General features: G+C 36.2%; 1 long non-coding RNA gene across 1 annotated transcript in view; it reads right to left on the bottom strand.

Annotated features, from left to right (window-relative positions):
- Positions 1–24,393, bottom strand: part of LOC128659201 (uncharacterized) — a 46,814-nt gene extending 22,421 nt beyond the window's left edge. The window contains exon 1 of the long non-coding RNA XR_008402309.1: positions 24,351–24,393. This is a non-coding gene — a long non-coding RNA (uncharacterized LOC128659201). The remainder of the gene's footprint in view (positions 1–24,350) is intronic.
- Positions 24,394–24,484: the final 91 nt, after the last annotated feature.

Here is a 24,484-nt window from a genome sequence, read left to right as displayed (position 1 = left end):
CTTTAGCTAGTTTATTTAATTGTATTTATTTGTAGCAATTGTGTTTAATTAATTTATTGATAGTGTAGTGTTAGGTTAATTGTAGGTAATTGTAGGTAGTTTATTTAATTATTTTATTGATAGGGTAGTGTTAGGTTTAATTATATCTTAGGTTAGGACTTATTTTACAGGTAAATTTGTTATTATTTTAACTAGGTAACTATTAAATAGTTCTTAACTATTTAATAGCTATTGTACCTGGTTAAAATAATTACAAAGTTGCCTGTAAAATAAATATTAATCCTAAAATAGCTATAATATAATTATAATTTATATTGTAGCTATATTAGGATTTATTTTACAGGTAAGTATTTAGCTTTAAATAGGAATCATTTATTTAATAAGAGTTAATTTATTTCGTTAGATGTAAATTATATTTAAGTTAGGGGGGTGTTAGTGTTAGGGTTAGACTTAGCTTTAGGGGTTAATCCATTTATTAGAATAGCGGTGAGCTCCGATCGGAAGTTTAGGGGTTAATAATTGAAGGTAGGTGTCGGCGATGTTAGGGAGGGCAGATTAGGGGTTAATACTATTTATGATAGGGTTAGTGAGGCGGATTAGGGGTTAATAACTTTATTATAGTAGCGCTCAGGTCCGCTCGGCAGATTAGGGGTTAATAAGTGTAGGTAGGTGTCGGCGACGTTGTGGGGGGCAGATTAGGGGTTAATAAATATAACATAGGGGTCGGCGATGTTAGGGCAGCAGATTAGGGGTACATAGGGATAACGTAGGTGGCGGCGTTTTACGGAGCGGCAGATTAGGGGTTAAAAGTGTAATGCAGGGGTCAGCGATAGCGGGGGCGGCAGATTAGGGGTTAATACGTGTAAGGCTAGGGGTGTTTAGACTCGGGGTACATGTTAGGGTGTTAGGTGCAGACGTAGGAAGTGTTTCCCCATAGGAAACAATGGGGCTGCGTTAGGAGCTGAACGCTGCTTTTTTGCAGGTGTTAGGTTTTTTTTCAGCTCAAACAGTCCCATTGTTTCCTATGGGAGAATCGTGCACGAGCACGTTTTTGAGGCCGGCCGCGTCCGTAAGCAACTCTGGTATCGAGAGTTGCATTTGCGGTAAAAATGCTCTACGCTCCTTTTTTGGAGCCTAACGCAGCATTTGTTTTAACTCTCGATACCAGAGTTAAATTTATGGTGCGGCCAGAAAAAAGCCCGCGGAGCGTTAACAGCCCTTTTACCGCCGAACTCCAAATCTAGGCCTCAGATTTTCTAATTATAAATGCCTTAAAAGTGTACAACCTGAGTTAGATACATAATACCACAGTTGAATGAGTAAACTACCACCTTTGTAGTATGAGGTAATTCACTCACACAGGTAGCTCTTTCTGTGCATGAATACGCCCACCAGTGACACAGGCAGGTTCTGATATCCAATAGTAAGTTAGCACAGTCTATATCAGTCAGAGCAGGGCATTAGGGCAGCATTCTGTCTATGATTAAAGGGACACTAAAGTAAAAATTAACTTTCATTATTCAGATAGAGCATGACATTTTAAACAACTTTCCAATTTACTTCCATTAACAAAATGTGCACAGTCTTTTTATATTTAAACTTTTTGAGTCACCAGCTCCTACTGAGCATGTGTAAGAATTCACAGAATAAGTGTGTATGCATTTGTGATTGGCTGATGGCTGTCACATGGTACGTGTATGCATTTGTGATTGGCTAATGGCTGTCACATGGTACAGGGGGAGTGGAAATAGACATAACGTTTATAATTGTCAGAAAAAAAATCTACTACTCATTTAAAGTTCAGACTAAGTGCTATTGCATTGTCTTGTTATCTTGCATTTGTTGATTATGTAAATCTACTGTGTTGACTGGTCCTTTAAGGCTCTAAGGAGTTGAAACGCGTCAGACACCCACACCAGCCCCTTCTCTGCTATCTATCATAGCCATTTGCCTATCAATAATAATTTTAGGAGCTTCTAAATTACACTGTAAATAAATACTCACTTGCTTTGAGCTTCCTGTCTGGACTCTTCTTTATTATATATATATATATATATATATATATATATATATATATATATATATATATATATATATATATATATATATATATATATATATATATATATTCTGAGTGCCTAGGGCAGCACAAAACCTAAATACGCCACTGCATGTGATAGTTTGTTGTTACAGACCGCATGAAGCTACACACTGTATCTGTAGTCTTTCTGTACCGGATAGGTACCCTTCATTGTGACCAATTTGTACAATGCTTAAAAGACTACATTTTGTATTTTTCATGTGCTCCAACCCCAGTCCTTTAAATTTTCTTGGTCAGTAGTGAGTTGTCTTCAGAGGGGGATTCAGAGAGACAGGCTCTAAAATGTTAACTTTTAATTGTTTTCTAGGATAGAGATGAGAAAAGGAAGCCTTTGTGTTTACATATATTGAAAACATAATAAGATATGATCTCTCATCAAACTCAGCCCATTTAAAATGTTCATAAAGTATAAAATAACAAAATCAACAGATGCAAACTAACAATACAATTAGTGATACACCAAAATGGAAATTCTGGACTGAAATCGAACCTGAAAATCTGGGATGCAGTTGGTTGGAAACTGAAACCAATACCGAAAATTTATTTTTTCTAATTATTTTCAAATGTGTTGTTGTTGCATAATTAGACTATTTAATGAAAAGCCCACACTTTTATTGAAAGTAACACACTAAAATTGGAGAAAAATATCTTAAAACAATAATATGCTACCAGTGGCGTATTTAGGTTTTGTGCTGCCCTAGGCACTCCAAATTCTGCTGCCCCCCCCACACACACACACACACACACTCCACCCCCTAGGTTTTAGGCCTTTTTTAGCCATAATATTTTTGGTCAGGGTGTAACATAAAAAAATAAATGTTAATGTCTTTCTAAGTAGTTCACCAGTGCTTGCATTTACTCAGATGGGTTGATTTAAACCTAAATGCATAGGCAGGGTGTATTGAAAGCAAAGACTACAGTTTTGCTGATGGGGGTGTGCCAAGCAAGTGCATACTGTGTGTGTGTGTGTGTGAAAGAATAGACATTCACAGAACCTTATAGAGAAAAACGAAATCTTACATTTTTTTTTATACAACATAAGATTTGTTTGGCTCTATAAGTTCCTGTGAGTGCCTATTCTTTTAAATGCACTATATATATGTATATATATATATATATATATATATATATATATATATATATATATATATATATATATATTCACACATACAGTACATACACACATACAGTACATACACACATACAGTACATTCACACAGTATATACACACATACTGTACATTCACACATACTTACACACATACAGTACATTCACACATACAGTACATACACACATACAGTACATTCACACATACAGTACATACACACATACAGTACATACACACATACAGTACATTCACGCAGTATATACACACATACTGTACATTCACACATACACACATACTGTACATTCACACATACTTACACACATACAGTACATTCACACATACAGTACATACACACATACAGTACATTCACACAGTATATACACACATACTGTACATTCACACATACTTACACACATACAGTACATTCACACATACAGTACATACACACATACAGTACATTCACACATACAGTACATTCACACATACAGTACATACACACATACAGTACATACACACATACAGTACATTCACGCAGTATATACACACATACTGTACATTCACACATACACACATACTGTACATTCACACATACTTACACACATACAGTACATTCACACATACAGTATATTAACACATACTTACACACATACAGTACAGTCACACATACTTACACACATACAGTACATTCACACATACAGTACATTCACACATACCGTACAGTCACACATACTTACACACATACAGTACATTCACACATACAGTACATTCACACATACAGTACAGTCACACATACAGTACAGTCACACATACAGTACAGTCACACATACAGTACATTCACACATACAGTACAGTCATACATACAGTACATTCACACATACTTACACACATACAGTACAGTCACACATACAGTACATTCACACATACTTACACACATACAGTACATTCATACATACAGTACATTCACACATACTTACACACATATTCACAAACATACAGACACACAAGAGGTAGTACATTCACACATACAGTACATTCACACATATTTACACACATACAGTACATTCACACATACAGTACATTCACACATACTTACACACATAAAGTACATTCACACATACACACATACAGTACATTCACACATACTTACACACATACAGTACATTCACACATACAGTATATTCACGCATACAGTATATTCAAACATACAGTACAGTCACACATACTTACACACATACAGTACAGTCACACATACAGTATATTCACACATACAGCACAGTCACACATACAGTATATTCACACATACAGTACATTCACACATACAGTACATTCACACATACTTACACACATACAGTATATTCACACATACTTACACACATACAGTATATTCACACATACAGTACAGTCACACATACAGTACAGTCACACATACTTACACACATACAGTACAGTCACACATACAGACACACAAGAGGTAACTAAGGAAACTTACTTTCACTAATATATATGTTGCTAAGTCAGATATGATCCCTAACACATAAACAATGTAAAAGCTGTTCACCATTTTACAGATATTAGCTACATTGATAAACTATTAGAAAGCAGAGAACAGCCATACATTACCAGCTGCCCAGCTACAGATAAGGAGGGTGTTATACTTTCTACTCTCACATCAGGCATTTTAGCAAGCTCCATGGTGGACACACTCATTTAGTTTACTGTCAAGTCTGAAGCTGTATGAATGTAACCTGGGCCGCGATCCGATATACGGCGTATTTTTTGGCGCAAGCGAGGGAACCCGCACCGCCCGTAGTTTCACCTTGCAAATCTAGCTATCACATAAACCCTGCCGGCAGTTGCTAAAGTGCCGTAAGTCGGATAAACTAGCGATGTCCAGAAATGAGCGTAACTACAAATTTCTGGAGTCGCCAGTGACTTATGGCACTTTAGCAACTGCCGGCGCCTACTTACTAAAATATTAAATCTCCCTAACTGTCTAACACACCTCCCCCAAATAAGCCCAACATGTATACCCCTATATCCGCAATCCCCCCTCACTCTCCTAATAATAAATGTATTAACCCCAAAACCGCTGACCCCGGACCCCGCCGCCACCTACATTAAATATATTACCCACTAATCTGACCCCACCTACACCGCCGCCACCTACATTAAATATATTACTCCTTAATCTGACCCCTCTACACCGCTGCAACCTATTTTAAATGTATTAACCCCTAATCTGACCCCCTTACACCGCCGCCACCTATATTAAATATATTACGCTGTAACCCTAAGTCTAACCCTAACATCCCCTAACTTAATTATTATTTAAATAAATCTAAATAATATTAATATTATTAACTAAATTATTCCTAATTAAAACTAAATACTTACCTATAAAATAAACCCTAAGATAGCTACAATATAATTAATAATTACATTGTAGCTATTTTAGGGTTTATATTTATTTTACAGGCAACTTTGTATTTATTTTAACTAGGTACAATAGCTATTAAATAGTTAATAACTATTTAATAGCTACCTAGTTAAAATAATTACAAAATTACCTGTAAAATAAATCCTAACCTAAGTTACAAATACACCTAACACTATACTATCAATAAATTAATTAAATAAGCTACAATTATCTAAACTAAAATACAATTAAATAAACTAAACTATAGTACCAAAAAAAACCCCCACTAAATTACAAAAAAAAATATTACAAGAAGTTTAAACTAATTACACCTAATCTAAGCCCCCTAATAAAATAATAAAGCCCCCCAAAATAAAAAAAATCCCTACCCTATTTAAAATTACAAAGTAATCAGCTCTTTTACCAGCTCTTAAAAGGGCTTTTTGCGGGGCATTGTCCCAAAGTAATCAGCTCTTTTACCTGAAAAAAAAAATACAATATCCCCCCCAACATTACAACCCAACACCCACAAACCCCTACTCTAAACCCACCCAAATCCCCCTTAAAGAAACCTAACACTAACCCCCTGAAGATCACCCTACCTTGAGCCGTCTTCACCCAGCCGGGCCGAACTCTTCATCCAATCTGGGCGATGTGGTCCTCCATCCGGGCAAAGTCTTCATACAAGCGGCAAAGAAGAGGTCCTCCATCCGGGCGAAGTCTTCCTCCAAGCGGCATCTTCTATCTTCTTTCTTCCGGCTCCATCTTCAGACCTCCGACGCGGAACATCCAGCTGGCCCGACGGACTAACGACGAATGAAGGTTTCTTTAAATGACGTCATCCAAGATGGCGTCCCTCAAATTCCGATTGGCTGATAGGATTCTATCAGCCAATCGGAATTAAAGTAGGAAAAATCAGATTGGCTGATTCAATCAGCCAATCGGATTGAAGTTCAATAGATTGATCAGCCAATAGAATTCAAGCTCAATCCGATTGGCTGATTGGATCAGCCAATCGGATTGAACTTCAATCCGATTGGCTGATTGAATCAGCCAATCGGATTTTTCCTACCTTAATTCCGATTGGCTGATAGAATCCTATCAGCCAATCAGAATTCGAGGGACGGCATCTTGGATGATGTCATTTAAAGGAACCTTCATTCGTCGTTAGTCCGTTGGGCCAGCTGGATGTTCCACGTCGGAGGTCTGAAGATGGAGCCGGAAGAAAGAAGATAGAAGATGCCGCTTGGAGGAAGACTTCGCCCGGATGGAGGACCTCTTCTTTGCCGCTTGGATGAAGACTTCGCCCAGATGGAAGACCTCTTCTTTGCTGCTTGGAGGAAGATTTCGCCCGTATGGAGGACCACATCGCCCGGATTGGATGAAGAGTTCTGCCCGGCTGGGTGAAGACGGCTCAAGGTAGGGTGATCTTCAGGGGGTTAGTGTTAGGTTTTTTTAAGGGGGGGTTGTAATGTTGGGGGGTTATTGTATTTTATTTTTTTCAGGTAAAAGAGCTCATTACTTTGGGGCAATGCCCCACAAAAAGCCCTTTTAAGGGCTGGTAAAAGAGCCGATTACTTTGTAATTTAGAATAGGGTAGGGATTTTTTTTATTTTGGGGAGCTTTATTATTTTATTAGGGGGCTTAGATTAGGTGTAATTAGTTTAAACTTCTTGTAATATTTTTTTATTTTTTGTAATTTAGTGGGGGGGGTTGTACTATAGTTTAGTTTATTTAATTGTATTTTAGTTTAGATAATTGTAGTTTATTTAATTTATTTATTGATAGTGTAGTGTTAGGTGTATTTGTAACTTAGGTTAGGATTTATTTACAGGTAAATTTGTAATTATTTAACTAGGTAGCTAGATTAAATAGTTATTAACTATATAATAGCTATTGTACCTAGTTAAAAATAAATTGAAAACTGTTTATTATTAATGTTAGAGATTGTTTCTGTTCTGTCCTAAAATATCATAGGGGTATAGCATTATATTATGTTTTTATTGATGGACATTGTTATTTTAACAGAACTTTTTTTTTTTTTTTTAATATTTATTTGTAATCCAACAAGATCAATACAGCATTTTATGAAAAACTTAAAGCAATGTTACAATCATATCATTATCTCACTGCACAGGGTGATCAAATTATATCAACAAATATAACATCTAATAGTGTGCAGTATGTTTGTATATAAGCAATAAAGGAAGACAAAGGAGAGATAGACTGAATCATTTATCTGAGGAGGTGTTGATTAGTTGATTGTAACCAAAGTCAAGGGGAGGGATATCAATCCGTTATACTAGAGAGAGAACTAAGGAGAACCTTTTACGCCATTATTATTGATAGAGCATCCTCTTTTCCCTTTTCCCCTCTTTCCTACCCCCCCCCCCCCCTTTCCTTCTCTTACCCTTTCTTCTCTCTTTTTCCCCCCTTTTCCTTCCTCTTCCCCTTTTCTTTCCTTATTTTAACCTCCTATTTTTGTGGTGCTGTATTAACCTTGTTGGTAGATTTTAACTTTTTAGTATGTCACATTCATACACAACAACAACAACCACAACACTCACAACACAAGAAAAAAAAAAAAAAAGGAAAGAAAAAAAATCATATCCCTACCTCGCAACCCTCCCCATCAGAGTACTATATGCCCCTAAGGTTGTCAGGTATAGCACAATTATACCCATTCTGGGGTTAGATTACCTGTCTGCATCAGTTTATCAAAATAAGTTGTTTTCTTAATAATGAGTATAAATTGTTGTTGGATTAATGAAGAATAGGTTTTCATTATACCTAACCACTTTTGCAGATATTTCTCCAGTTTCCCTTCTATGTAAAGATCACTGGAGTATTGTTCCATAATAACTATATAGCGATCGATAGTTTATAATTTTTAAAAGACAGGGGTTTAGTGGATTTACAATTTAGTAGAATTAGATTACGGGCGGCTAAAATCATTGTATTGATTGTCTTGTATTGTTTGTTTTTCGTATGGTTACACATAAAAAAAACCTCCTGTTGACTTAATATGAATGATTCGTCTAAACTTCGGGAGATCCAGAACTTTACCTTGTTCCAGAATTGATTAATTAGCGGGCAACTCCAGAAGCAATGCATAATATCCGCGTTCAAATTACCGCATTTCGGGTAAGCGCTATTACCAGTGGGGTACCATTTTTTAAGTGGGCAGGCGTCACATATGTCATATTAAGGAGTTTGCAGTGTGATTCTCTCCATGATATAATGTTAGTTAATTTTCGTACTCTATTGAAACTGCCTTCCATTTCTTCAGAGGTAACTAGAGGAAGGTTTATTTTCCATTTCTCAACTAATACCTCTAAACGAGTCTGGCCGGGCCTATTAATTAATAATTTGTACATAAAAGAAGTAGACATGTTACCCTGTTTATAGATATTTATTATTGGATTAATATCTCCCAACTTCCAGTCTGTTTTATTTTCCTGCCAGAGTGATTCATACAGATGTCTCAATTGTAAGTATGCAAAGAAACAGTGTTTATGTAGCCAAAATTCTTTCTGGAGGTCCACAAATGATTTCGCCATGTCTAACGTAGTGTCCCTAATTTGTATCACTTCTAGTAGTCCTTTGCTGGACCAGTCCTGAAAAATTTTAGAAGAAATTCCAGGTAGGAATTTGGGATTACCACATATTGGAAGATATTTTGAGGACCTCCAGTTGACTTCTAGCTCATCACATATTTTATGCCACGCCAAAATGGGGTTCAACATTGTCGCCATTTGACCCAGCCGCTTGGGTAACTCTTTCTTATCAAGATGTATCAGCGCTCTTAGGGAATATGGGGTCACCATTTACATTTCTAGAGATAGGTTTTATTGAATAATCTTTTTCAGTAATCAATCCAGCACATACTTTCTTTGTGTAACTAGATTATAATATCTGAGATTAGGGAGTGCCAATTCTCCAGAATTTGCAGGTAGAGATAGATTATATATAGATAATGATATTCGTCTATGCCTTTTTGTTTCCATAAGAAAACTTTGCCTGTAATACTATTAAATAGAAGAACAGATCCCAGCCAAGGAGTCTTAGAAATGAATTTAGATTTTAATTTTTACAGCTACAAAATCATGCAAAAGGAAGAGTACAAGAGAGCTTACTCATATCCACACATACCCCATCCATTTTGATGGATGGGGTATGTGTGGGAAAATAACAGTTGTGGGAAAAAATGGTCATTAACTATAGCTACTCGAGCTGATAGAGATATAGGGAGCGAAACCCATTTATTTACCCTCACTTTTATATTTGCTTAGATAAGGTGTAACATTTAATCTGTACCCACATATTCGGATCTTTGTGGATTTTTAATCCCTAAATAGTTTATAATTTCTACTGACTTAAAAGGGATATCTAGTTTTTGCGGGATCATTTTGAGTAATCCACAGAATTTCGGATTTTTTCTAGGTTAATTTTTATAGCCAGCAAAAGATCCTAATTGATCAGCCAGAGTCAGAAAGTGATGGATCGAGGAGTCAGATTCATTCAAAAATAAAAGTAAATTGTCCACGTATAATGTGAGGACATTTTTAATTTTACCTACCATTATCCCTGAGAGTTCTTGCCTTAATTATGACCGCAAAAAAGTTCAAGTGCTAAATTAAACAATAGGGGTGACAAGGGGCAACCCTGGCGAGTACCTTTTCCTAGAATAATGTCTTGCGAAAGTTCAGCATTAATTAGTAAATTTGAGATTGGATTCTGATAGATTGCGTTGTATTGTGTTTAAGATATTGCCCTCAAATCCGAAACTTTTTAATGAGTAGAATAAATGGTCCCAATTAATGAGGTCAAAAGCCTTTTCGGCATCAATCACTAAAAGCGCCACACTAGGTCGTTCTCGCGTCCTAAAATATCATAGGGTATAGCATTATATTATGTTTTTATTGATGGACATTGTTATTTTAAACAGAACTTAGTTGCAAACAGATGTATAATAATTAACCTGTTATTAGATACATATGAGATAGAATGCGGGAGTATGTCAATACCTAATATTTTGATTCTTATTATTTGTTCACTAACTGTTTATCTAATCTTCCTTTTTTTAATCTTTCTAGCATGAAATTATATTTTTTCTGACTATATATTATTCTACACATATAAATTGCTGTACCCCTGCAACTAACTGTGAGATTTTGTATGTTTCATTGTGCTATATTTTATATGTAACATTTATTTCCATACATATGTCATATAAAATATACCTGTACACATAACCATTATTGCTCTAAAAAAAAAAAAATTCTAAATCCATACTATGTATTAGCCTAAAATCTAAAAGCTAAAACTAAAGTTTCATATAAAATGTTAAGGGTTAGAGATATTTTGCATTTTAGCTATAGTAAAAACACTTCTAGAATGGTTATTTCTGCGCTAGTCAGATTGCACTGGTGTTACAAGTACAAAGTAAACTGTTTTTTCTCTAGCAGTAACCCGACTAGAGTGGAAAATCTGAAGTTAGAATATCACGTGCGCGTTCATGTATTCCCCTATAGAAGTCAATGGAGAAAACAATGAAAAAATTATGAAAAACAAACCTAACACCCCAGTATCACGCAGACACAATAACATATTCGCATTCAAATACATAAAATATATTCTGATATGTACAGATCTTTGGAATGTGACATATTTACAGAAAAAAACATAGATAAAACCTTTATTTGTGTGTACATATATATGTGTTAATATGTGTATATATATATTGTAAATACATATACACAAATAAACACATCCTGCCAAATGACCTGGTTTTTGTGGTAACTGTACACTTTCTAAGTCTCTCTTTTGGTATGTGCCTGTAGTCTGTGAAATGTTATTTATTTTCTTTGATGATATCTTTCTCTGATATCTTTGCTATGTTATGCTCAAACCTTGTAAATACTTGAGATAATTTCTAATTGTATAATTTCACTCATGGTATAATTCCAGCCTCCTCCAAATTCTATTGTCTGTTTTTTAACTTCTCTCACCCTGCTTCAAAATTTCCCAATTGGCCTTTTGACTGTCTTTGATCATGTCATTAATTTATTGCAATCAGCTGAATGCTCTGGTCTTCAAATGTGTTACTGCTATGGGGTAGCATTGCAGATAGCATTATTGTAACATCATATGTTCAAATCCCTAATTGAACATCTATAAGTGAGGCACTAAGAATTATACAAGAATTAAGTGAACATCTATAAGTGAGGCACTGAGAATTATACAAGAATTAAGTGAACATATATAAGTGAGGCACTAAGAATTATACAAGAATTATGTGAACATCTATAAGTGAGGCACAAAGAATTATACAAGAATAAAGTGAACATCTATAAGTGAGGCACTAAGAATTATACAAGAATTATGTGAACATATATAAGTGAGGCACAAAGAATTAAACAAGAATTAAGTGAACATCTATAAGTGAGGCACTAAGAATTATACAGGAATTAAATGAATATCTATAAATGAGGCACAAAGAATTATACAAGAATTAAGTGAACATCTATAAGTGAGGCACAAAGAATTAAACAAGAATTAAGTGAACATCTATAAGTGAGGCACTAAGAATTGGGTAAAATAATTATACAATATTTGAACAAGGATTAGGCAAGTTCTGTTTAATACTGAGTTTTATCCACTATTTGTCTATTTTGTAAAAATGCTCAATATCTTCATATTTCATTTGCTACCTTTTGTCTCTATAACAAACTACTTTATTCAATTACTCCTCCCCCTCACCTCCTGCTCTGTTCATTAGCCCATCTCTCTTAAAGGGACATTCCAGTCACAATCTTAATGCACATAGATTAATTACATCTTTGCATAGAAACATATTTGCAATATAAATGTATTAGCAAAAATCCTTCTAGTAAAAGTTATCAGTGCTTTAGTGTTAACCTTTATCTCTGCATGTGCATGTGAAGCATAGCTAGATATTGTCACTGCACACACATTTTAAATAAGGCAGCTGCTCAGATCATCACTGGGGCTTGTATGATGTCAGCAATTAGCAAATTGAGTCATTACCAGATGGCACAAGCACCATAGGCTCTGAGCAAGTGCTGTGATTAAAATGCTGGTGCACGGTGCATACTTAAATAAACTTTTGAAACAGCGATAGCTTTTATTAGAAGCATTTTTGCTAATGCATGTATATTACAAAATTGCTTCTGTTCAATATCGAAATGCACCCATGTGGTTTCCAATTTTGTCTGGAATATCCCTTTAACCTCACCTTACTTTTGTATTCACAAACTTTACACATTCCTAAATACTCTCCCCCTTGCACCTCATCCCAAAAACATTACTGCAAATCAGCATCTCATCTCATGTCACTCTCCCTTTTGCTTATTCTAGCTGCTGGGGACATCTCCCCCAATCCTGGCCCCCCACAACTTCCTAGCCTTGCACCCCCATGTGTGCCTTTCAATAGACTTCAAAAACTAAATTCTGGTAACCTTAAAGGGACAGTATACACTCATTTTCGTATAACTGCATGTAATAGACACTACTATAAAGAATAAAATGCACAGATACTGATATAAAAATCCAGTAGAAAACTGTTTAAAAACTTACTTAGAAGCTCTGTTTAGCTCTGTTAAAAAGGTAACTGGAAAGCCCACTGGAAAATAGGAATTAAGATACCCCCTCCCCCTTCTTTTGCAAATGAAAAGACCCTTTACACAAACAGGAGCAAGCTGGATTAGGTAGCTGACGGTTATTCTCGTAAAACTTTGGGGCTTGGTTAGGGATCTGAAAATCAGAGCAATGTTTATTTAAAAATAAGCAAAAATATACATAAAAAAAAACAAAACTGTATGGGCTATATAAATAGATCATCTACAAAACATTTATGCAAAGAAAAAGTGAGTGTATAATGTCCCTTAAATCTCATTCCTCTTGCATCTAAAGCCACTACCCCTTCACTTGTTGCACTCTGGAACCTCTCACTCTGTTTGCAACAAGCTTACTTCTATCCATGACTTCTTTATCTCTCTCAATCTTCTGTCTCTCACAGAAACCTGGCTCTCTCCTTCAGACACAGCTTCCTCAGCTGCACTGTACCATGGGGGTCTCAACTTCAGCCACACGCCTAGGTCTGATATACACATACACATATATACTGTGTACCCTTTGGCGGGTTTATATTTCTAACACTCGAGAACGCATACTGTTATAACTTTTGTGTAAAATATATTTTTTAAAATGTTTTTTTGACAGTGTTAATATGAGTGTAAGTGAACTTTATAATATATTTTTGAAGAGCTATCTGGAGATACCCAAATTAGAATCAAAATGTGTCAGGAAGGTTATAGCTACACCATGCCCAAGTACAAAGAGAGGTGTAGTGTGTATTAACCCTTCACTAGCACAGAGAGTAGCACAGTGTGTATTAACCCTTCACTAGCACAGAGAGCTGCACAGTGTGTATTATCCATTCACTAGCACAGAGAGCAGCACAGTGTGTATTAGCCATTCACTAGCACAGAGAGCAGCACAGTGTGTATTAACCCTTCACTAGCACAGAGAGCAGCACAGTGTGTATTAACCCTTCACTAGCACAGAGATAGCATAGTGTGTATTAACCATTCACTAGCACAGAGATAGCACAGTGTGTATTAACAATTCACTAGCACAGAGATAGCACAGTGTGGTATTAAACCATTCACTAGCACAGAGATCAGCACAGTGTGTATTAACCATTAACTAGCACAGAGATCAGCACAGTGTGTATTAACCCTCCCCTAGCACAGAGAGTAGCACAGTGTGTATTAACCCTTCACTAGCACAGAGTAGCACAGTGTGTATTAACCATTCACTAGCACAGAGATAGCACAGTGTGTATTAACCATTCACTAGCACAGAGATCAGCACAGTGTGTATTAACCATTCACTAGCACAGAGAGCTGCACAGTGTGTATTAACCCTCCACTAGCACAGAGAGTAGCACAGTGTGTATTAACCCTTCACTAGCACAGAGATCAGCATAGTGTGTATTAACCCTTCACTAGCACAGAGAGCTGCTTAGTGTGTATTAACCATTCACTAGCACAGAGAGCTGCACAGTGTGTATTAACCCTCCACTAGCACAGAGAGTAGCACAGTGTGTATTAACCCTTCACTAGCACAGAGAGCAGCACAGTGTGCATTAACCCTTCACTAGCACGGAGAGCTGCACAGTGTGTATTAACCCTTCACTAGCACATAGAGCAGCACAGTGCATATTAACCCTCAGCTAGCACATAAAGCTGCAAATCTCAATCAATGGCATGGTCTTCAATCTATGTAATCTTTATGCCCCTAATAAAATAGACTGAGCATTCTGGGATAAATTGCAGACTCTTATCTTTAACCTACACGCAAATAATCTTGTTATCGCCGGTGATTTTAATTTAACTATATTCCCGACCTTAGATAGACTTAAACCAGCTTTAAATAGAAATAGCAAACAAGAATCAAAATTATTTAAAAACTTTATAAATTTCCTACATATGAAAGATATATGGAGGATACAGAACCCAGATATAAGACACTTTACATGCGAGTCACATTCATATCAAACAATGTCAAGGATAGACTATTTTCTGGTGGCTGAAAATATGCTGGGGTTAGATATGCTAGCAGACATAAAAGAGGTGGTTATTTCAGATCATGCGATTCTCACACTAAAGATCACTTTAACCCCTTAATGACCACAGCACTTTTCCATTTTCTGTCCGTTTGGGACCAAGGCTATTTTTACATTTTTTGCGGTGTTTGTGTTTAGCTGTAATTTTCTTCTTACTCATTTACTGTACCCACACATATTATATACCGTTTTTCTCGCCACTAAATGGACTTTCTAAAGATACCATTATTTTCATCATATCTTATAATTTACTATAAAAAAAAATATAAAATATGAGGAAAAATTGAAAAAAAACAACACCTTTTTCTAACTTTGACCCCCAAAATCTGTTTACATATCTACAACCACCAAAAAACACCCATGCTAAATAGTTTCAAAATTTTGTCCTGAGTTTAGAAATACCCAATGTTTACATGTTCTTTGCTTTTTGTGCAAGTTATAGGGCCTATAAATACAAGTAGCACTTTGCTATTTCCAAACCACTTTTTTCCAAAATTAGCGCTAGTTACATTAGAACACTAATATCTTTCAGGAATCCCTGAATATCCCTTGACATGTATATATTTTTTTTTAGTAGACATCCCAAAGTATTGATCTAGGACAATTTTGGTATATTCATACCACCATTTCACCGCCAAATGCGATCAAATACAAAAAATCGTTCACTTTTTCACAAAATTTTTTCACAAACTTTTGGTTTCTCACAGAAATTATTTACAAACAACTTGTGCAATTATGGCATACATGGTTGTAAATTCTTCTCTGGATCCCTTTGTTCAGAAATAGCAGACATATATGGCTTTGGCGTTGCTTTTTGGTAATTAGAAGGCCGCTATAATGCCACTGCGCACCACAAGTGTATTATGCCCAGCAGTTAAGGGGTTAATTAGGGAGCTTTTAGGGAGCTTGTAGGGTTAATTTTAGCTTTAGTGTAGTATAGTAGACAACCCCAAGTATTGATCTAGGCACATTTTGGTATATTTCATGCCACCATTTCACCGCCAAATGCGATCAAATTGAAAAAAAAAGTTAAATTTTTCACAATTTTTAGGTTTTCTCACTGAAATAATTTACAAACAGCTTGTGCAATTATGGCACAAATGGTTGTAAATACTTGTCTGGGATCCCCTTTGTTCAGAAATAGCAGACATATATGACTTTGGCGTTGCTTTCTGGTAATTAGAAGGCCGCTAAATCCTGCTGCGCCTCACACGTGTATTATGGCTAGCAGTGAAGGGGTTAATTAGGGAGTTTTGTAGGGAGCTTGCAGGGTTAATTTTAGCTTTAGTGTAGAGATCAGCCTCCCACCTGACACATCCCACCCCCTGATCCCTCCCAAACAGCTCCCTTCCCTCCCCCACCCCACAATTGTCCCCGCCATCTTAAGTACTGGCAGAAAGTCTGCCAGTACTAAAATAAAAGGGTTTAAAAAAATAAAAAATTTTTTAGCATATTTACATATGCTAGGGTGTAGGATCCCCCCCTTAGCCCCCAACCTCCCTGATCCCCCCCAAAACCGCTCTCTAACCCTCCCCTCTGCCTCATTGGGGGCCATCTTGGGTACTGGCAGCTGTCTGCCAGTACCCAGTTTGCAAAAAAAAGTGCTTTTTTTATTTTTTTTTGGGCTTTTTTTCTGTAGTGTAGCTTCCCCCCCCACACAGACAAACCCCCACCACCTTGCTGATCTTTTTTTTTTTTAAATATTTCGAAATTTATACATTTTTTATTAATTCATTTTCTGTAGTGTAGCGGTTCCCACCCGCTCCCTCCCCGTGCACGCGCCCGCCCCCGCCCTCCCGTGCACGCGCGCGCGTCCGTGCGCGCCCCCTTCTCGTCCCCGCCCACGATCCCGCCCCCCCTGCACATAACCAGGGCCATCGATGGCCGCCACCCCCGCCTCCCGGTCCGGCTCCCACCCAACAGCGCAGGGAGCCACCGATCTCCGGTGCAGAGAGGGCCACAGAGTGGCTCTCTCTGCACCGGATGGCTACCAAAGGTTATTGCAGGATGCCTCCATATCGAGGCATCACTGCAATAACCGGAAAGCAGCTGGAAGCGAGCAGGATCGCTTCCAGCTGCTTTCCAAAACCGAGGACGTGCAGGGTACGTTCTCAGGCATTAACTGCCTTTTTTTTGAGGACGTACCCTGCACGTCCTCGGTCGTTAAGGGGTTAAGGAATCCATTAGATGGCACTAACAATAGGCTGTTCTTCCCAAGATACTTGTCGGAGAATGTTAATTTTAAAGCATGGCTGAGAACAAAATGGAACGAATTTTTTGAAATAAATTTTTCTCCATCTATCCAGACAGAAATCTTGTGGGAATCTTTCAAAGCCGTAATTAGGGAGGAAATTAAGGCCTACTTAGTAATCCAAAAAAAGATAATGACAAAAAAGGATATACATTTAGCGAATCAACTGCGAAACGCCTATAATTCATATGTTAGTGACCCTTCACAAAAATTCTGGCAGATCTATCAACAATGTAAAAAGGAAAGAGAAACCTTCTTATCGCAAAGGGTTGCACATGACACCCTCAGAACTAGGTCATTTTATTATAGACATGGGGGGAAAGCTGGGAAGTTCCTGGCAGGCCTTACTAAAGCTAAAAATAAGAAAGTCATGATTGAGGCCCTTAATACCTCTTCAGGCAGAATTACTAAACCTAATGAAATTACTAATTGTGTTTCAGAATATTTTCAAGAGTTGTATGCGAAAGATAAAATAGATCTGGCTTCCAAACATAAATTTTGGCAAAATATCCAAATCCCAAAATTAAATATAGACCAACAAGAGGCACTAAACGCCCCTATTACCCACAACGAGGTAATAAAGGCAATAAAAAAAGCAGCAATAAATAAAGCTGCAGGCCCCGACCAGATCCCTATAGAACTTTATAAAATCCTATTAGAGGATATAGTACAGACATTAGTACTACTGTTTAATAGTTATTATTCTGATGCAAAACCCCCCTCTAGATATTTTTCAGCCTCTCAAATAGTTTTAATATTAAAAAAAAATAAAGACCCGGAACTGATCAGCTCATATAGGCCGATATCTCTTTTAAATAGTGATTATAAAATACTAACGAGTATCCTTGCTGAAAGGCTTAAGCTAATAATAGGTCCCCTCATTCATAAAGACCAGGCTGGCTTTATGCCAGGTCGGAATGCAACACGTAATTTGAGGAGACTCCAACTGATTTTAAATAAATTTTTCTTAGAGAAGAATGGTCCATTAAAATCATCTGATGCTGCAATAATATCAATTGATGTCGAGAAGGCCTTCAACTCCATTTCCTGGGATCATCTGTTTTCCACCCTTCCCAGGTATGGAGTCGAGGGTACCTTCTTAAGCTTCATCAAATTAATCTATAAATTCTCTAACACCTCTATCTTGATTAATAATTCCCACACTATCAACTTCCCACTTCTTAAAGGCTCGAGACAGGGTTGTCCACTCTCCCCCTATCATTTTAATTTAGCGCTTGAACCTTTAGTAATATATATAAGAAAAGAAATAGAGGGGCATAAAAATGGGCAAGAGGAGAATCACTACATTACTGTACGCCGATGACCTTTTAGTCTTGACAGCCAATACAGCTAGTAACATACCAATATTAACACAGATTCTTCAAGAATTTAGCAGCTCTCAGGGTATAAAGTCAACATGTTAAAATCAGAGATCTTTTGGCTTAAAAAACAAAGACTCGGCACAGTCATATTATTTTAAGGAAGCAAATTCCACTTTTGTATACCTGGGGATAACAATGTCTCTGGATAGTAAGGAATGGTACGACCTAAATTGTAAGCCAATTCTCATTAAAATTAAACGTGACCTAGGAAATTGGGCTAAATTTCATCTTACGCTATCTGGCAAAATTAACTTGTTTAAAATGGTGACTTTTCCCAAAATTTTACACTTGATGCAAAATCTTCAAATTATAATAAAACAAGCAGACATAAAAATAATCAAGCAGCTAATTACACAATTCATATGGGGGGGAAGAAAAGCTATTGCATATAATAAATTAATTTTATCCAGACGTGACGGGGGACTAGCATTGCCAGATATAGAATTCTATAATTTAGCGTCAATTTCTAAAATAGCGCTGGACTGGCTAACAGAACCAGATTACTATACAGATTTAGTAACAGAAGAATCGTTTGTTCAGCCATACTCTCTGAAGGCCCTGCTTCACTGTAACCCTGATAAATGCCCAGCGAAAATTAAGAAGATGCCTGTTATCTATAATGTAATTCAGGCCTGGTATAAATTATCAAAAAAATTAAATAGTTCTCACCGCTACTCTAATTTTCAGCGAATGGGCTAAAAAGGGTTTAAGATATATAGACCAGTTAAGAGACCCGGTTACTGGAGATTGCCGATCAATGCAAGATGTAATTCAAGAATATGAAATTTCTAATAAAGATTTTTTTTCAGATACGGCATTTCCTACAGGTCCTTTTACAGGACATACGGGAGGTCACAATTTTTGAAATATTAGAGCCTGCATTTATACTCTTTAAGGCAGGGAAATATAATATAACCACACTATACAAATTAGTCATGAATCAGAAAGGCTTGGATAATGTTAAAAAATTAGCAGATTGGTGGAAAGTCTCGGTTGATACTATATATAAAAGCTATAGGCAAGCAGATGCATCAACACTCGCTACTGCCTGGAGAGAATCACACACGAAAATTATCAATCACACTTATATCACACCGTGGATGAAAGCATCATGGGATAACCTAGGCTCTTCCTGTCCTAAATGTAGACAATTTAAAGCAGACATAAAACACTATTTTTGGGGATGCCCAAAGGTTAGGAAATTCTGGAATAAGATTAATCTTTGGACGAATAAAGTTAATAATACCCAGTTTCAATTAAAAGAAGACCATATCTTTTTCTTTATAGACTTACATAAAGATGGATTAAATAAAAACACACTACATTTAAATATGGTAATAATGGCAGCTAGGCTATTGATTCTTAAATATTGAAAAATCGTTTAAAGCCCCTGACCTGTCAGAATTTATTCAAAAACTTAAAAACCAACTTATAATGGAACAAATGGATACTTCGATAAACTCTGAGGCACAAATCAAACATTTCTTAATTAAATGGAAGAATGTAATTAACAGCCTTCCTAAAGAAATTCAATTGTTACTAATCTCGCCTTTTCGAGGTACAGAAACTTTAGAATTGGCCCTAATGAATAATGAATTTCTGGAACTACACCTGGATTAACACTATTTAAGTCTGCTTGTAGTTTGAGTGGTGGGTGGAAGCAACTTGAGGGAAATTTATTCACTTTTTTTTTTTTTCCTTTCTCTTTCCTTTTCCCCAAAAGGAAGTGGGATATTCCGACAGCGCTAACTTGAGATGTGACCTGTAGCTCCCTTACAATTGGGTCCCTAGTTACCCAATAGAAGATCTAACAGAACAGTGAATATGTAAGGAGCGCCTAACTGAAAGGCAAGGTCAGCACAACTGGGCCAAGATCAAATATGAGGTCAACACAATCGATAGTAAATAGGGTCGTTAAAAAATGATGTGAAATGTATAATTAGCATAAACGATGTCAGTTTAATCTCTAATTTAAAACTGTGTAGGTATAAAAGTGTTTACATAAACATATGATACAAATACATTTAATAACATGGATCCATGGTACAATGATAAAAACAAAAGACGAATATAAATAAAATCAATTGCAGATATAAATGACAATATGAAAATAAAAACAAATGTGAACAATATAATCAGTGTAAAAACGACAATGTATGATCGCTCCAAAGTAAAAATAATATGAGATAATAAGTGCTCCTGTGTGCAATGTGCGTCTTAAGTGACTGAAAACTCACAAAACTGGTAAAAACTAAAATGTTGCCAATAATCTAAAAATTAAAAAGTCCAATATTCAAAAGTCCAAAAAGGAATCCAATGGTCCACCTGATCCAATTAGTGTTTACAATCCCAATAGTGTTTATAGTTCCAATTTGTGGATGAGTGAAAAATAAAAATAAAAATAAATGTGTTTAATATTGGAGAAAAAAAATTGTATCCAAAAAATCAATCAAAAATTCAAAAATTCAAAAAGTAAAATTAAAAATCAAAAAATTCCTTGTGGTAAAAAGTGAATCAAATGTGAAAAACCGAAAAAGGTGGTGTTGGTAAAATACTTGATGGTGCTCAGCTATGAGCAAAAAAAGCAAAAAAACGAAAGAAAAACTCCCAACCTGTAAAAAAAGAAATAATACAACATAGAGCAGTAACATTTTAAATTAACAGAAATATATTGAAATGAAACTCACCATATAGGTCAACGCGTTTCGGCCCACCAATAGGGCCTTTTTCAAGACTGGTATATGGTGAGTAAAATTGAGCAATTTATATGTTTGCTGCCTTAAAATGGCACCAAAATGGTTTGATTTGCGCTTATTTTCTGACCCTATGACCCGGAAGTTTATTATGAGGTCAGATGTATAATCTTTTTCTGCCACCTTTAATATGTTAAGACCCTATATTTCTTATTCAGCCATTTGTGGTAGTGTCCTTTTCGTTTGTAATTCTTTTCTCTTAGTAATTGTTATTTAGTTTGTTATCTTTTAATAAAATTTAGTCCAAACCGGAAGTTCAATATTACCGCTAGACCGGATGTACTCCATGTAATTCAAAACCGGAAGTGGGGCTTTTGCGTCAAACCGGAAGTAAGGCTTCCATGTCATACCGGAAATCATAGTGGATGAGTGTAAACCGGAAGTGTGATACCGGATGTTTATATTCCTATATTTTCCGGATATTTTTGTTAATTCCCCTGTGGGATATTAAAATTCCATATGGTCTCAATAGAAAATGTTATTGTTGTGAGCAATAATAACCCAAGATGTTAGTCCCGAGTATGCCCTTTTGTTTTTATATGATTGAACGATTATTCCGGATTTTGGCGCCATTTTAAGGCAGCAAACATATAAATTGCTCAATTTTACTCACCATATACCAGTCTTGAAAAAGGCCCTATTGGTGGGCCGAAACGCGTTGACCTATATGGTGAGTTTCATTTCAATATATTTCAGTTAATTTAAAATGTTACTGCTCTATGTTGTATTATTTCTTTTTTTACAGGTTGGGAGTTTTTCTTTCGTTTTTTTGCTTTTTTTGCTCATAGCTGAGCACCATCAAGTATTTCACCAACACCACATTTTTGGTTTTTCACATTTCATTCACTTTTTACCACAAGGAATTTTTTTATTTTTAATTTTACTTTTTGAATTTTTGAATTTTTGATTGATTTTTTTGGATACACTTTGCGCAATTTTTTTTTCTCCAATATTGAACACATTTATTTTTATTTTTATTTTTCACTCATCCACAAATTGGAACTATAAACACTATTGGGATTGTAAACACTAATTGGATCAGGTGGACCATTGGATTCCTTTTTGGACTTTTGAATATTGGACTTTTTAATTTTTAGATTATTGGCAACATTTTAGTTTTTACCAGTTTTGTGAGTTTTCAGTCACTTAAGACGCACATTGCACACAGGAGCACTTATTATCTCATATTATTTTTACTTTGGAGCGATCATACATTGTCGTTTTTACACTGATTATATTGTTCACATTTGTTTTTATTTTCATATTGTCATTTATATCTGCAATTGATTTTATTTATATTCGTCTTTTGTTTTTATCATTGTACCATGGATCCATGTTATTAAATGTATTTGTATCATATGTTTATGTAAACACTTTTATACCTACACAGTTTTAAATTAGAGATTAAACTGATATCGTTTATGCTAATTATACATTTCACATCATTTTTTAACGACCCTAATAACTATCAATTGTATTGACCTCATATTTGATCTTGGCCCAGTTGTGCTGACCTTGCCTTTCAGTTAGGCGCTCCTTACATATTCACTGTTCTTTTTCTTTTCCCCCCATGTTCTTGGGAAGTTAATATGGTAAAATCACCAACACATTGTTTGGGTATAAGTAACTATGAGAATTATAGAAATTCAGGAATCAAGTGTGAATTTACATATTATTATTTAAATGACTAAAAGCAACTTTGTAATCTTGTAAAAGAGCGGCTTTAATTTATGTATTGTCGTCTCTTGCTTGGTTATGTTTCTGTTTGTTTTTTTGTTTTGTTTTTTCTCATTTCATATTATTGTTTCATACATGTGTTGGTTAGAAATAAATATTTAAAAAAAAAAAAAAAGCTGCACAGTGTGTATTAACCCTCCACTAGCAAAGAGATCAGCACAGTGTGTATTAACCCTTCACTAGCACAGAGGGCAGCAGTGTGTATTAACCCTTCACTAGCACAGAGAGCAGCACAGTGTGTATTAACCCTTCACTAGCACAGAGGGCAGCACAGTGTGTATTAACCCTTCACTAGCACAGAGAGCAGCACAGTGTGTATTAACCCTTCACTAGCACAGAGAGCAGCACAGTGTGTATTAACCCTTCACTAGCACAGAGAGCAGCTCAGTGTGTATTAACCCTTCACTAGCACTGAGAACAGAACAGGTTGTATTAACCCTTCACTAGCAGAAAGAGCAGGAGAGTGTGTGTTAACTCTTCACTAGCACAGAGAGCAGTACAGTGTGTATTAACCCTTCACTAGCATAGAGAGCAGCAGTGTGTATTAACCCTTCACTAGCACAGAGAGCAGCACAGTGTGTATTAACCCTTCACTAGCACAGAGAGCTGCACTGTGTGTATTAACCCTTCACTAGCACAGAGAGCAGCAGTGTGTATTAACCCTTCACTAGCACAGAGAGCAGCACAGTGTGTATTAACCTCTTCACTAGCACAGAGAGCAGCACAGAATGTATTAACCCCTTTACAAAGACAGAGAGCCGCAGAGAGAGTGTATTAACCCTTTCACTAGCACTAACATTTAAACAGCAGTTACTATTTTGTTGCCTGGCACAAGCAGGTAAATAACAAGCACTAAAAGGACAACATTTATAAAAACTGATCATTTTTAAGCAGTGCAGAAATAAACACAAACTTATAATCACACAATACACAGAGCCTGACTCACTCACCCTGCTGCAGCTGTACAGAGAAGGGTCTAGCTGCAGACTGGAGCTCCACTCTAGACAGGAAACATGTGACCTCCACTCAAAGCTTTTTTTTTTTTTTAATCAACTTTAATGTAACAAACAACCTATAGACAATC

Source organism: Bombina bombina, chromosome 5 (genome assembly GCF_027579735.1).
Source record: "Bombina bombina isolate aBomBom1 chromosome 5, aBomBom1.pri, whole genome shotgun sequence".
NCBI lineage: Eukaryota > Metazoa > Chordata > Amphibia > Anura > Bombinatoridae > Bombina > Bombina bombina.
This window is presented reverse-complemented; position numbering and strand designations above follow the sequence as displayed.